The sequence below is a fragment of the Caretta caretta genome, chromosome 5 (assembly GCF_965140235.1).
Source record: "Caretta caretta isolate rCarCar2 chromosome 5, rCarCar1.hap1, whole genome shotgun sequence".
Lineage (NCBI taxonomy): Eukaryota > Metazoa > Chordata > Testudines > Cheloniidae > Caretta > Caretta caretta.
In genome coordinates this window covers 70,205,981-70,221,812 of record NC_134210.1, presented here as the reverse complement: position 1 = coordinate 70,221,812, position 15,832 = coordinate 70,205,981, and positions in this window count along the sequence as shown.

Below are 15,832 nucleotides of genomic sequence, written 5' to 3'. Positions count from 1 at the left end.
TAAATGTCTGAATAATATTTGTGACTCCACAAATAACTTGCCCTTTAAGCAAGATTTTCATTTATGCACTGCAATACAGTACAATTCCTAATTTTTGTTTTAAAGCCTTGAAGATGTTATAAATCTTAGGAGGGTTTATGTGATTGGGAAGAAAGTGCTTTTGAGGTTCAACAAGTTTATTGAAAAATAGCAAGCTGATATTACAGCAGGTAAAAAGAAGGGCTAATTTTGTTAAAGTATTATTTTCAGTGAGAAGTGACCTAATGCAAATTTGAGCTAACATTAGATAGTCCTTAACAAAACTGATTTGTTCATGTACATTTTGTATCCACATAGGAACCGAGCTTTGGTAAGGATCTAATGCTCCAAAATTCCTGTCACTCTTTTAATGAATCAAATTAGTATTTATTCACAATCCCAAATGCAAAAGGCCATTGCAGTGAGCGATGCAGAACCTCTTCCATCCCAGTGGTCTTGGTGTTGAAATAGAGCACTGGTAGAGTAAAAAAGATGCAGAGCCTTTGTCTTTATCTTTAAATTAGTAAGCCTTTTGTTTTTTTCTTAGACTTAATGACTAATTTTGTGGAATATCAATAAATGACTTATAATGGGATTGCTTGCTGGATAACATTGTGAAAGTTGAGTTTAAATCTTAAAATAAAATTAATTGCAAAGAGGCTTATGGGCTTGCAAGCATTTCCGTTTTTATCTGTACAACTTAAGGGTATCGCTAGACTGTATACTTCTTACAGTGGCGTGTAGAGTATATATGCCACCTGTCGCCCTAGCACAGATATAAAGAGCAGTGTGGATGGTGAGGCACTGATGTTAGGGGGCTTATTCCTTCACCCACTTACTTCCCTGGTCCTTCTCGCATGAATAGAGAGCAACAATACCCGAAGTCCAAAGGTGCAAACAATTCGATGTTTATTGGGGTGAACTTTCAGCAAGCATGATTCCAGTTTCCTTCCTTAGTATCCTCCTTCCCAGCTCTGACACCACAGAGCCTTACACCTGTGTCCCTGTTCCCATTCCTACCCTTAGCCAAACATGATTCCAACTTCCTTACTCCCATTTCCCCCTTTAGCAAAACATGATTCCAATTTTCTTACCCCCATTCCCTGTTCCTATCTCCCTCCCCCCCACACACCCACCCCCTCCCACCCACACCCACTCCCACTTCCTCATTGACTACAGATAATATAGTAAAACTTGAGTTCTGCTTAGCTATACCTTAACCAATCATTTTCCTGAAATTTAACTAACCAATCCTAACATATTGTAACATGATTATGTAACCAATTATATCCCACCACCTTAATTAGTTTACACCCAGCAAAATTAATTATACAGCAGACAGGAACAATCACAGAACCAGACAGAGATTATACAGACAAACAATAGCAAAGTGGGAACTATAATGACAAGACAATACAGAAGTGAGGATTTCACATCCCAGCTATTGATAAGTGAGTTCTTGCCAGACAGGATGCTATCAAACTAAGTTTCCTTTTACATTTTCTAGGCACTTCCCTTTCTCTGGAGGTGATAGGAATACAATTCTGTCCTGATAGTGCCTAACAGCCCAATAGCACCTTATTTCAATGTGACTAGTTTGGAATGTGAGGATGTGACTGTTCACTTCCTAGCTTATGGCTGCCTCTGCTGCTTAGCCAAAGGCCTTAGCCTAAGAACAGGGCCTCAGACTGTCACAGTAAGAGAAGGCCCTTACACTGGCAGACAGTGGTTTTGATTCTTTCTTTTATACCTCTAGAACTAGCCAAGTGATAAGAATACACCTAAATTCTTAAAGTACAAGCCTTTGCAGACAGGCCTGAATATCTTTATCCTAACAACTGATTTGGCGAGTAAAGATACACCAGAACCTCAGAGTATGTACCCTAAAGAGTTCTTTATGTGCCAGTGACATTCTGCATTGGTGATGTCTAGACCGGTGATCTGCTAGGCCTCTGTAATCCTTGACTCTGGGAGCCAGCCTTACCCTGCACTGCTGTGAGAACCCCCACTCCCAGGCTGTTCACGCACAACCTCTGGCATGTAAGCTGCTCCTAGCTACTTGCAAGTGAATGACACTGGCTAGTATCTCCGGTCCCAGAAGCAACCCTAGGAACCTCCATCTTGCAGTGCCCAGTTATGCTCACTGGACACTGCAAGCTTATATAAATTCATCAATTTAACAAAGGAATTTATATGTACCAGGCTTGTTCTCCCAAGGGGAGTTTCTGAAACACTGCAAACCAAATGCACTGCTTCAGGTAGAATAAACAAACAGATATATTAACTATAAAGGTAGATTTAAGTGAGTATAAGTCAAAGCATAACAAGTCAGATTTGGTCAAATGAAATAAAAGCAAAACGCATTCTAAACTGATCTTAACACTTTCAATGTCCTTATAAACTTAGATGCCTTTCACCACAGGCTGGCTCTTCAGCCAGGCTCTCCCCTTTGATCAGTGGTTCAGTCGCTTGGTGGTGGTGGTGGTGGTGTCTGTAGATGTAGGTGGAAGAGAGAGAGCATGGTAAAATGTCTTTCCCTTTTATCATGTCCTTTCTTCCCTCCTGGCTTTGCTTCCTCTCTCTTGTCATCCCTCCTTCCCCCCCCCCCCCCCCCCCCCCCCCCCCCGAGGTGAGCATTACCTCATCGCAGTCCCAAACTGCCCAAAGGAAGGGGGTGACTCCCGAGGGTCTAACAGCTTCTTTTGTTGCTTGGCAAAACCAGTGTCCATTGTTCTTGTGAGGCTGGGCTGGGGTTGTCCCATCCATGCCCTGATGAGGTGTGAACTGCCTCTCTGTTCTTGGAGAGTTTTTGCATGGGCTTGCTTTAGGCCATGAGGATACATTTTCAGCCTCATAACTATATACATGAAATTATAACCTGTAACAATTATGATAACATCACTATAACAACCATACTCAGTGCATTATGAGCCTTCTGACGACACCCAATATGACCAACTTTGCATTGGATACCACACAATCATTTTATAAAGATGAACATGGGGTGTAGGGTGTTCCCCCGAGGTACAGCGTGTCACAGTGCCCAAGCAGTGCCCTCCTCACCACCACCACCATCTACGTTGCTATTTTTAGCAGAGTAGTGACTTCCTGCTGCCTCCCTGCTGCCAGAGCCTTTTCCCACTGAAAGGAAAGGCTCTGGCAGTTGAGGAAAAGCCCTGGTATCTCCCTGCTATAAAGGCCTTTCCCTGCTGCAGGGATCTGCTACAGTCTTTCCCTGCTGCAGGAAAAGACTCCAGCAACGGGAAAAGGCTCTGGCAGGGGGAGGCAGCACAGATAGAGTCCAGTAACTCTGCTGATGAAGCCTTTCCCACTGCCTCCCACCTGCCAGAGCCTTCCATTGTCCTGTGGCAGTGTGGACGCAGCCTGCTTTTCACTGTGGAATATAACTACACATGCCATACATGCCACTGCCAGTAGTGTACAGTGCAGACATACCTTGAGGGAAGGAGACAAGTGTTTGTCTACCAGTGTTAACCTAAACTCAAAATACTTTGTCATATTTTCCAAAGGTGACAAGTACATTTCAGATTGAGAGTCTAGTTATAATGAAAACAAATCACTAACTTGTCACTGTGGTGAGAGCATGAAACTCCATCACTGGTTAGAAAGGATTATGATCCATTAGTTACATCTATTCCAACTGTATTGTAATTAATTAGTTGCTTCTCAGCCAGAGGAGCAGGACTAAGTAAGAGGCATGAGGTGATAGCTTAATGGACACTTGGGCCTCATAAAAAGGGAGAGAGTTCAGACTGAGAAGAGGAACTATAAGGAACAGAGGGGCTCCTGTGAAGAGGCCTTTGCCAGTGTCTGCAGGAGAACAGACACCTAAGGAAGACTCAGTCTGAGGAGCCAGTACTCAGTACTGGAGTAACTGAGAAAGGAGATTGGAGGAGAGGAATGCTGATTTGATGAGACACATTGGACCTTAGTTTGCATTTGATGAAGGGATTTGAACTAGGCACCTTCTCGGACAGAGAACTGAATTGCACACAGAGGCAGATGCTGTGGGGGGGTGCTGGAGACAAAGGCTCCGGTATCATTGTGCCCTGACATAATGAGGCATTGTGGTGGTGAGTGTGTGCACCATAAGTCACTTATAATAAAGATAAAATTTCAATAATTTATTCCTACATAGTTTACTTTTTGAATATTATATATTAATACATTCAAACACAAATCTTTTGTTGTCCACCCCTTCATTTTACATATGATTGGTCTTTTAAAATACTGCATTATGTTGACTTTGAAATAAAGTTTCAATATGAAGTTTGTTGAAGAAAATCTCTCTTTTGTTAGTGTAGTGAGGTGATGTGGCCTCTCTTCAAGCCAGAGGGGGAGAAACCACTCTCTCTCCCCGGGTGGGCGGAGTCAGGCTGGGCTCGGCCCTCCCACTGGCAGTTGAGAGGTGGGGCAGGAAGTACAAAAAGTGGAGCCCCTAGCTCAGTTGGAATAGAGCCAGGGAAGGAGACAGATGTGCTCATAAGCTCTCCTCTGCCTGAGGGTTAGAGCTCATAGAGTGCTCTTGCGCAGCTCAATCACAGGCCTGAGTCTACAGCAGGCATTCTCAAACTGGGGGTTGGGACCCCTCAGGGGGTCACGAGCTTATTACATGTGGGGTCGTGAGCTGCCAGCCTCCACCCCAAAATGCTTCACCGTCAGCATTTATAATGGTGTTAAATATATTAAAAAGTGTTTTTAATTTATAAGGGGGGGTCACACTCAGAGACTTGCTATATGAAAGGGGTCAGCAGTACAAAAGTTTGAGAACCACTGGTCTACAGACTGCTCATTAGCTCTATATTACCCAGGGCCGGCTCTAAGATTTTTGCCACCCCAAGTGAAAAAATTTTTGGCCGCACCTGTTTTTTTTTCGTGCCCCCCCCCCCGGCTCCACCCCTTCCCCAATCCCTGGCCACGCATCTTTCCCCGGGCGTGCCGCATTCCCCCCCATTGCTTCCTGCGGCTCCCTCCCCCTCCCCCCCCGCAACCCCCTGCCCTAGCTCACCGTCGCTCCGCCTGCTCCCCGAACAGGCCGCTGCTCCGCTTCTCCCCCCTCCCTCTCAGGCGAGGGAGAGGCAGCGCGTTCAGGGGAGCAGGCGGAACGGAGGTGAGTGAGGGTGCGGGGGAGCGCAGGAAGTAACGGGGGGGTAGAGGAACCGCTCGCCGCCCCAGCTCACCTCCACTCCACCACCGCGCCTCCCCCAAGTGTGCCGCTGCTCGGCTTCTCCCTCCCTCCCTCCCAGGCTTGCTGTGTGAAACAGCTGTTTTGTGCGCGGTGAGCCTGGGAGGGAGGGGGGAGAAGTGGAGTGGCAGCGGTGCGCTCAGGGGAGCAGGCGGAGGTGGAGCGGAGGCGAGCTGGAGTGGTGGGGGCACATGTCTAGGGTCGGCATGGTCGGTGCTAGAATGCTGCCCCTAGAAATGGGCGGCCCCAAGCACTTGCTTGTTTTGCTGGTGCCTAGAGCCGGCCCTGATCCTGCCTTAGGGATAGAGCTGATGGACTGCTAGTTAACCTAGCCCTGCCTGAGGGACTAGGGCCTATTGGCTATTGAGGGTTCCACCATGTTGCAAAGGGCTAGGACACTAACACCTACTCTGCTAATTTCCCTGACAGTAGGCCACACTCCCAGTGATGTAGTGAGGTGGTGTGGCCTCTCTCCAATCCAGAGGGTGAGGGATGACTGAGGCACCACTACAGTTAGAAACTAATTTATGAGTATAGAATGTCACCTAATTTTATCTACACAAACGATATATTTTTTATACATATACCAGTTTTGTTGCCTGAGTACACAATTTGGAAAAAATTAACCATTCTGTTTTAAATATTTCAGTTTTAAATGCCTTATAGTAGTGGTATTTCAAATGAAATTTTTGCAAGTGAATTTTGCACTGTTTTTGTGCAGAGTACTTAAGGTTGTCAAAATTCAATAGTATAAAGAATTGTGATGCACAAAAGGTCCACTCCAGTACATAAAAGCCCATTTTGTTTGAAGATCTGCTAGGCAAGCTCATTTATACTGGTATTGTAGGATAGTGTACACTAAATAAGAAATAGAAAATACAATGGAATTACCAATATCCTACCTCTATCAGTTTCCTGTACAATCTGGCCATTGTCCTCTCAAAATGAAATAGCACATAATGCTCTTAGCCATTTGAACAATGTTATGACTGAAGGTAGAGAGTGGGAGGATTCTGCTAGCAATTATCAAGAATGCTGAAGCATTCAATGTGATTATCCTTATCTTTACTGTTATCTTAGTATAATCTTCTACTTTGTGATCTCACCTGTCCTTCCTCTATAGCTTGTAGTGAGGAACTGCCAAATCTTATCAATTTTAATACCTATTATGCCTCTTTCTTTCTTGCTTCTATACACACACTCTAGCTTTTGGATGTTTAAAGTCCCAGTAGATCATGTGACATTGATCTCACTAGCCCATTTTCTCACCTGAACAAACACACAAAACTCACTGGACAATGCTAATCAGCTAGCAGTAAGCCTTTGGACTTTGAATAAAAATGGAAACCCTTTTCAGTGGTCTTGGAATAATGTATTGATAGGGCCTATGTCAAACACTGTGTGACAGTATTTTTATTTTCGTTGCAGCAGAGTTCAAAAATACATGTTGTAGTAGAAGGTTTGCCCAAAACAAAGTCAGGATTCAACACCAACATGGGTCAGAACATAAATATACAAATGTAGCCACAGACTCTGATGCAAACTGAGATTTTATCTGACAGACTTATCAGTGAGCCTAGAACAGCACCCAAAGGGCCTCCGAAGGTTGGAATGTGCCAAAATGTTACAGACCTGTCTCTGGTACTAACTCTGGTACTTGCTGTTGTCCCAACAACTGTGACATCCACTGCTAAAGCTTTTTTGTTAAAGTGGTGCTGGATTCCCACCACTAGAATGCACTGTTGTGGAGAAAGCAGGAGGCTCTGTGGTAACATCTACCCTCTCTCTGCTACTCCTCACTATTTCCCTGCCCATTGGGGGTTGCAGAATGAGAGGGAAGTGGGAGAAGCTGGTGACTGCCCCCTGCTCTTTAAGCACAGCTACAGCACCTTTAAATTATCACCACGTGGAATTACAGGGTGAGTGAGACATTGAGGAAGGCTTTATTCTCCCACCCGCAATGCATAACACACACTGAGGGAGGAAGAGGGAGATTGCCTCCTGGAGTTGTTGAATGACTGATATCATCCATGCAATCCTACCCTGAAGGACCTGCTGTCCTCTGAACACACTGGATGTGGGTGACAGGCCTTTGCATCCCTCATCTCCCAGGAAGACAGGTACAGATTGTGGAGAGTCTGTGGAAGGCTGCTTTGGGTTGTGAGACCTGATGGTTAAATTAAGTATCCAGATATCAAGCTGCTTCGTTGAACCCTAAGCCTTTTGAGGGTCAGGTATTTTTACAGCATCACATAGAGATTTTAATGTGGGGCTGTTATGTTTTAAGCTTCTGCTAATTGTTTCCTGTTTGAAAGTAGCCTTAAATTCACCAGAATGTGCACACAGCCTTTCGCCCTCCCCCCAGTTAGTAGAAGGGATCTGGGACAAATGTTTAAATGCTCTCCATGTTTTATACCATGTTTATAACTTTCCAGTAACTTAAAATACTAATGTCTGAAAAGTCAAGAAATTGGAAGGGTGTATTTTTAAAAATTGCAGCAACAACAAAATGTAGGTACCAGAAAGCATGGAAATACTAGTTAAGGTTCCAGGTGCAATATTAACTCTGCTCTTTTGTAGCTAATCTCAATTTCCCATATAGATTTCTGTTATAAGTCTCAAAACCACAACTATTGCATTGACTAGGCTAAAAGGGAAAGTTCCTAGACCTAGCCATTTCTCAGATATAAAATGAGAAAAAAAAGTTAGGCTTTTCCAAGAACAAAATTCAAATCCATTTGGAAGTTGCCTAGCATGACGGCTAGGTTGGTCCACCTTAAATTTTGCAAAGTAATTAATTATTCCCTGGCAGTTGAAAATTTAAACAGAATTTCTGATGAAAAGGAACTTATTTTTTGGTGGAAACATTTATGGCTTTACACTGCAAAATGTATTCTTACTATACTGTGGTTACATGATTAAGAAGAGCAAAGACTAAATGAAGAGCCTGAGGAATAATGGTAAATACAACACAATGATGTTTGTTAATTTGATGGTTTATGTTTCTAGAAACAAAGCTAACGAAATTATGCTGTTAAATTACTAAAATGGTGCTTGAAAAGGTGTTGCTTAATTCACTGTAGATTGTATGTTAAAATTTGTACTGAAAAGGTAGCCATCACTTTGACATTATCACACTTGGATAATGATTTGCCCTAAGGTATAGGGAGTGGAAAGAGATTAAAGATTTTTTTTTTCCTCTGTCAAAATGTGGATACTGCAGTGTAGCTCCAAGTCTCCAGTTAGGAGTTCTGGTTTAGAATGTCTATAAATTGACAGTTTCTGTGGGACGCAAGGATATGTGCAGATCACTGTCCATGAAGCTTTGTGCCAACAGTCATGGAGATTAGGTTGTCAGGTTTTTTTTTCAGAATCAGCATTGCTTTTTGGGGGGAGAAATATTGTAGATTTTCATTCATAAATAATTCTGCTCATTTAATGAAATCACTGGAAGATAGTTTTGTGTTTCAAAGGATTATGTAAAAGTGGGTACTTTTAATGCATGTAAACTTCTGTTTGAGAAAGCGTTACAAAATTGTTGGTTTATACAGATATTCAGGTAATGAAGAATCTGTTTAGAAAATGTACTGTCTCAGAGGAATGAGTTTTAAAAAAATAGGAAAGAACTGGCCGGCAATTAGCCAGTAACTGAAAAATAACTCAAATGGGGCAGTCTTGCAGCCCTTACTCTGGCAAAATTCCCATTGAAACCAATGTACTAAAACCCATAAATAATATTTGAAAAGTACTCTTGCTTTGCTTTCTTCACATCAATATCATATAATCTAGAAACATAGCTCTTAGTTGAATTAATAGAAACATTTAGTATTTGCCATTAACCCCAAGGCATTTGCAGTCTGTTTTCCTTAATTGTTAGTCATCCTATATTATTATTTTTTAAATTATTAGTTGTATTACCGTAATTCCTAGAGGTCCTTGTCAAGAATTAGGGCCACATTATGCATGAACAAATTAAAAGAAAAAAAAATATGAAAAAGAAATGGTTGCTAGCCTAAGGTGCACACAATCTAAGATTATGAGAAAATGCAGTAGGTGGAAGAAACATACAATAGCGTGGGAGAGAGGGATGAGAGAATGAGATGATGGTAAAAAAGCATGTTTTGCATAAATATTTAGTCTTTGCTTGCCACCTGCCTAACCATTATCAGATTGCAATGTTAGTCATCATGGCAGAGGGTTAAGGAGGGATTTGAAGGGGAGTGCATGATAGTAGCTTTATAGATTGACAAGTGACTGGACTTGCTTTTACATTTTTAAAAATTCCTGTCTCAGTGGAAATTCTGAGTCAGGACAGTAGAATTAGCTGCTATGGCCCAAATGTTTTCTCTGGTTCCCACACTGAAGAGCGAGGCTGTGCATGAGGGTATATCGCAGGAGGAGAAAAAAGCTCCTCAGGCTACAGTGTAGCAAAGCAGATGCTCGTAGTTACTACTATAACATTAGGGCTGCAGTAGTCCCTATGACATTGGTCTCCTGAGCCCTTATGTGGGGGAAATGGTCATTGGGTCTGGACAACAGTACATCCATTTGGTCCTTCAACTGCCATGTCTTCAAATGCCTCGTGCAATCTGGTACACGTGGGGATACACAGATGAGTTCCGTGGTGCCTAGAGGCTTTGTGTTACATGTGTGCTCTCTAGATTTGCCCTCCTGTAGAGCAGAAGTACTTATTTTGCCCAGGCAGGAAGAGGCAGAGTTTGTACCTTGGTGTTCAAAAAGGGAATCAAGCCAACACTGTTAAAACCAGTTTTGTGACTTAATGCAAAACATTCATGCTCTTCTGTATATTTTAGAACAACTATTGTTAATGGAAGGCTGAAAGAGTTGTTTTGTTGTTTGTTCATTCTGTTGTCATCTTTGAAAAAGTCTCCTAAGTTATGATCTGTCACCTTAGGTAACATAAAAGAGATGGCTTAATGTTTAGATTTGTCTACTTAAAAATCAGTGTAATACTACGATGGTTATTCAGACAATATAATCTTAGAATAATTAAATACAATCTGTTACATTTTATATGTGCAATTGAAGTTATAGCATCTGCTTGCACTGTCTGTTATTAATATACAATGTGCATCCATGCATGTAGGTATATATGAGAGAACAGTGGAAATGTCAATATTAAGATGAGAAGGCAGTGGAAACAGATGGCACGTTCACTTAAAAATGTTCTGTTGTCAACTTTGGTAGAACAAATGTTCTTAATGTACTTTCATTTGTAATAGTGTGTGTGTATATATAATGTATGTGTGTCATACACAAAATATTACGTGCTTATGTAATAAACACACACACTATTACAAATGAAAGTATATCGAGAGCATTATATATAAACTAGCCCTGAATATTTGTAATCTGGAGGCTTTATTCACTGAGTGCACGTCTTAAGAAAGAAAGCATCTTCCAAAATTGCATATTATTTTTCGTAGTGATGTATGTAATATATTTTTAAAGTAAAAACAAGGATACCATTTTTAATATTCAATATTTTATTTGACAGCTATACTAAAACCCTTGAATACATTGATCTTCTAGGTGCATATTTAAATGTGTATGGTTCAAGATATACATAAGCCTTGATCCTTGAATTTGCATGTAATTTCTATATGCACATTTTTAATAGTTGATAAAAATATAGAGATGGTATTATTAGTTAGGTTTGTTTGTTTTTGAAACCTGATTTATATATGCTTGATCCTCAACTTTGTGGCTTCTGCTTTCATCACAAGGGGCGATATTCATCTACAAATGGCTGCAGGGTCTTGAATCATTTATGCTCATGGAAGGCACAGAAAGTCGCAGATCTGCTTTTAGCTTTTCCTATGCCACCACGAACCTGGCCACTTTTCCATTTTTCTCTGGGGTACTTATCACTGTGGTATCTAAGCAACACAAACAAGTTATGAAGAAGCATAAGACTCCAGATAGGTGGGTTTTTTCCCCCCTTTTTTGTTCCTCCAGGTGCCAATGTGTGTGTGTTTTTTGTGTTCAAGGACTCTTTTAAATTAAGGGGGATAAATCCTCTCCCCTTAAAGGGGAAAGGATTTATCTGATGGTGTGCCTTGTATTTTGATTTGAATACAGTCGGGCTTCATTGTTTCAATTGAGATCTTTTCTGGCAAGGAGTTCCATGGTCTGGGTCAGGCTGCTGGGAAAGTTCTGTTCAGTGCTTATCGTCTCTATCTGGCTTATCACTGTGGAGTTTAGCTTTCAGAGGATATGTCTACAATCCAATAAAACACCCATTGCTGGCCCATGTCAGCTGGCCTGGGCTCACGGGACATAGGCTGCAGGACTACAAAATTGCACTGTAAACATTTGGGATCAGGCTTGAGCCTGAGCTCTTGGACCCCTCGGGTTCACGAAAGTTCACACAGCAATTTTATAGCTCCACAGCCAAAGTCCCATGAGTGTGAGGCAGCTGACATGGGCCAACTGCGGGTATTGTATTGCAGTGTAGACACACCAGAGTCTCAGAGACCCCTGTTTGGAAATGAATGTGGAGTCAATGGAGTATGTAAGGCTGAGGCATGATATGTTCTCACTCACCTTTGTTGCTATGCTTGCTGTAATCTGAGGGAGGGGAAAAAAGCATAGATCACTCTAAGAGACGGTCTTCATCTTAGAGGAAAGGATGTAATTTTCAGGACAGTCAGAGTTGAAAAAATATACTCCTTGCCACTGCCTCTGTGGAGAGGCAATCAAGTGTAGGAGGCTTCGTGTACTATAATTGGTTGTGTTTATCTCATTCAACTACTAAGTCTGATTCAAAAGGCTGTTATGACATCTTTTTTTTAAATGCAGAGTCCCTACAAAATATCCCCTTTATGTTATTTGTTATACTGCAGTTACCTGCCTCCCTTCCTGGCAGAGATGGTGGGCAGAATACTTTAGCATCACAGACAGACACTAGTCTCTTCATTAAGGATGAAGTTAACCTTCTGTTATAAACCCAGTTTTTACCCACCCATCCTTAACTTTGCCAATACTAAACCTTCCTTCCTGAAATGTCACAGGTGATCTTATGCTGGGATAGCAATCTTTCTGCAAACTTTACGACAAATTAGTCAAAACATTTGGGAGTTACAAGGGGTCAATTTCTGCAGTGATCTCATATTTTTATTTTATCTGAAATTTGTTTTGGCTCACAACCAACTTTAAAATGGTTAGACCTATAAACTCCAACTGTGTTTGAGGCTTTGTGAGTACTGGAGCCTTTGACTGACCTAGTGGGTGTGAGGGGAGCAGATTTACTTGGCTATTAAAATCAATTCCACAAGCTTAGAACTCCCCAACATTACAAATGGGCATGAGCAGAGGGAGCTGCAGGCTGGGGAACAAGAGTGGTACAGAAGGATAGGAGGTGAGACAGACTCTCCTATGGGGAGTTGAGGGCTGGTCCCAGGGGAAATGAGAAAACCACTTGGTGGGAGCTTCTTCTGTCAGTGTAGGTACTCTACCGCCCCCGAGAGGCAGTAGCTATGTCAACGCGAGAAGCCCTCCCATCGACACAGTGCTGCCTACACCAGGGCTTAGGTTGGTTATAACTACATTGCTCAGGAGGTGTGGATTTTCCACACCCCTGAACAACGTAGCTATACCATCATAAGTAACTAGTGTAGACCAAGCCTTGGTAGACTAGAAACTGCTTTGCAAATGAACTCCTGTAGGCTATATTTTCAAAAGAGCTAAGACCTGATTTTCAGGTACTCTGCTGCGTTAGACACCTAAGTCGGAGCCACATTTTCAAAAATGCTCAGCTCCCAGTGTGACACTTATGATCATGTTTTCAAAAGAGCTCATGTGGAGTGATCACACTTACATATGACACATACAAAACTGTACTCCGGAATTCCTCTATCTATAGGCAAATCACACACAGTAGCCTGAGAGGTCTGTAGTCATAGACTGAATTTCTTATAGTAATTCTAAAATCCTTATGCATCTTACACAGAACGTGTGATAGGTACTCACTGTGAAAGACCCCCCAACACAGGGACACAGTTAATAGTTTCTGGATGACTTTCCACAAGTGCATTGTGGAAATGCATAGGATAAAGAGGCACTGTTCAGCTTTGTAACTAAACAAGTAGTTTTCCCTACATGTTTGAAGCCCAGGTCACCCTTTGTCTCAAAATTATTTTCATTATAAATTCTGAAATAGTTTCCATTTACTACTGAGAAAAGTGTAGATGAAAGATCTTTTACAAAGTGATACTAACATCTGTGTTAACCCCTAATTTTGTTACAATCAGTCCTGGTTCTGATTTGAAATAGGGGAAAAATAACTTTCCTCAGTAAGTAAGATCTGATATTTGTATACCATAACACTTTTCACTCCTGAAAGATTCTAAAAGTGCTTTTTTGATAAACAAATTATATGCAGGAATCACTTCATCTATCCTACGCACTTTTAGATCAAGTCAGTGTGTTTTATTTGATATTGTACAGTACTGGTAGTCAGTACTTCTATGTTATGTGCCCACATCTTTAAAAAAACAAAAAAAAAACCCCAACCTTATTCACTGTGTAACCTTGGGCCAAGTCACTTAATCTCTGTGTTTCATTTTACCATCTTTAACATGGAGTTAATGATACTTAACCACTTTGTAAAATTCTTTGAAATCTATGGATATGAAGGAGTAAGTGTTATGAGTAATCACTTTAGAGTGTAGCAAGAGTATAACCGTGCTAGCAACATCAGTTTAATAGGCAAGAGAAGACCCTCAGCTGCTTTTTAATAAGCTTAGGACAAAATGTTCTAACTAAAATTAGGCACTTAAATCTATAATTGGGTTTCTAAGTTAGCTGTCTGATTTTTGTCTGAGGGGCTGAGCACCCACTTCTTCATGTGTCTTCAGTCCAGTCACTTGTAGATTTCAGGCACTCAAATTTGTAAATATTGTCCTAGGACATGTCAGGAACAGCACCATATCATGTAAATCCTAATATCTGGTTGACAAAAGTGATGTGGTGGAGGAGATTCTTGGGATCTTCCCCTCCTTCTGATGGCAGAATTTCAACAATGGAAGTTTTTGTCACGTGACAATGGTAAAGAATGAGAGTTACTTTCTTTTAACACGGAACTGCTTGCCTGAATCTTTGCTGCAGATTTGAAGAAACCATATGCACATCCTCACAGGTTGGATGATTTCTTTGCCTCTAACAAAGATTAACACGTCCTATGTACAGTTTACTCGTCCCTATCGAAGAGATCTCTGAGGCTCTTTAAATATTTCTGAAGAACAATATTTGTGTTTGCATCAATAGCATTTTCCAAACATCTCCAGAGGATACCCAGGATTACCCAGTTCCTCACTCCCCTTCTCTGCAACACCACTCCCCTTCTTTATGGGATTTTTCATATGCTAAGAGGGGGAAATTCTGTAGGATTCCTTTTGTTTAAAACACTGGCGGCTCACCACTGGTCTGGTAGTTTGTACCCTTGTGCCTGGAAAAGTGTCATCTTTGCCAGTGATCTGCTGTTTGCTTGGGCATAGCACCTTAACCTTTCTGTCTGTTTCTGTATCTATACATTTGGGATAATAATGTTTGTGGACTTGAACACCTAGCAGAATATTGACCCTAGATAAATAATAGCTCACAGGAGTGTTGAGATGATTAATAATTAGACTCTTGTACAGTGTTCTGAAGATGTGTAGACAGATTTAATTCTGGGATATGCCAACAGAAACAGGATCCCCAGCACTAGAAAGACTGCCTGGAAGAATGTATAGCAAGGTGCCTACAATCTCTGCTCCACTGGGAAGCTTGCAGCTGGCTAGTGCAAGTTTTAAATCTGTAGCCTGGATACTATTGTCTAGGGAAGGGGCAGAGCCTTGTGCAGAAACAGCATATGCTGATTCAGAGGCTCTCAGGACAGCTTTTTGCTGTGGTTGCAATTTTATTCTGACACCACCTCCTCCTTAGGTTTGGGTAATGAAGACAATCCTTGACCCACAGCTATACACACCAAGTCAGGAGGTGTAGGTTGGATCTCTCAGTGCAGAATCAATGTATACAAAAATTCCTTTCCATGTATAATATAAAATTTCCTGTCCTGATTTTCAGGAGTCTAACATAGAAGCTCCAATGTCATTTCCTTATAGCACTCACAGGACTTAAAATATTATAAAAAGTAGAATATTGAAGCATTGAGCCATTGGATACATCTAAATGAAATGACAGGTCATCTTCAGCAAAAGCAGGGGTTGGCAACCTTTTAGAAGTGGTGCGCCGAGTCTTCATTTATTCACTTTAATTTAAAGTTTCGCTTGCCAATAATACATTTTAATGTTTTTTAGAAGGTCTCGCTCTATAAGTCTATATATTATATAACTAAACTTGTCGTATGTAAACAAGGTTTTCAAAATGTTTAAGAAGCTTAATTTAAAATTTAAATTAAAATGCTGATCTTACACCGTCGGCCTGCTCAGCCCGTTGCTGGCCTGGGGTTCCATCCACGTTCACCTAGGGGCCCCAGCTGGCAAGGGGCCGGCAGCCAGAACCCCAGACTGGCAGTGGGCTGAATGGGGCCAGCGCCCGGGACCCCAGACCAGCAGTGGGCTGAGCGGCTCAGCCCGCTGCTGC